Source organism: Etheostoma spectabile, chromosome 19 (genome assembly GCF_008692095.1).
Source record: "Etheostoma spectabile isolate EspeVRDwgs_2016 chromosome 19, UIUC_Espe_1.0, whole genome shotgun sequence".
NCBI classification, from domain to species: Eukaryota; Metazoa; Chordata; class Actinopteri; order Perciformes; family Percidae; genus Etheostoma; species Etheostoma spectabile.
Genome location: NC_045751.1, coordinates 16420763 through 16421455, shown reverse-complemented (window position 1 = coordinate 16421455; position 693 = coordinate 16420763). Strand labels below are relative to the sequence as shown.

General features: G+C 43.4%; 1 protein-coding gene and 1 long non-coding RNA gene across 3 annotated transcripts in view; one reads left to right on the top strand and one right to left on the bottom strand.

Annotated features, from left to right (window-relative positions):
• nat16 (N-acetyltransferase 16) overlaps window positions 1–693 on the top strand; it is a 43346-nt gene that overhangs the window by 28992 nt on the left and 13661 nt on the right. The gene's annotated exons all lie outside the window — the stretch shown is intronic.
• The window catches only part of LOC116707243 (uncharacterized), a 22115-nt gene that overhangs the window by 19283 nt on the left and 2139 nt on the right, over window positions 1–693 (bottom strand). The gene's annotated exons all lie outside the window — the stretch shown is intronic.

Sequence of the window (693 nt, the reverse complement as noted above, 5' to 3'; positions counted from 1 at the left end):
AAGTGGGAGATTCCGTTTGACAACAATGGCTACGCCTTTTTGTTTTTGAGCTCGCTGAGGAGGATGCAATTGAATGATAATAATAATAAATTTTATTGATATAGAGCTTTTCACGAGCTCAAAGCCGTTTCGGTTTCTGTCTTCCATATCAGCTAGCTTCCCCTCCAGCTCTAGAAAAGCTTGGCCATGGCTGTCAAGATTACTTGCATTGCTTTTCACGGTAGTTTTTAGGTTGTTCCCATCCAATCTGATAGAGCTAAGGCTCGCAGTCAGAGATGCTAGCTGGGCATGGATAGCTTTAGATGTTACCTTATTGTTGTCGATCCCAACCTGTTGAATCTGGGACTGCATCTGAGCAAAACGTGGTGGAAAGTAGCCTTTCTGTTTCTCCAGCGATGCCTCTGCAATGGCATCCGTATCGCCGCACTAGGTTCTGTTCTTGTTTGCCATTCTACTTAAAGTAAATCTAACAAGCACAAAGTGGTAAAATATCAATGTTAGAACCATATAAAACAACTATTTGACAAAAGAGGGCCAGGAGCTACACCTTAAGCCACCATCTCTGTCCAGCTGATTACATGACTCACTCTAGGCCGGATATCTGCCTTCCTCTTTGTGTTGGCAATTTAAACTCTGGTGGATTTCTGAGGGCTACGTTTAACTGCTCCTCAGATCTCTGCAGGGTAAATCCAG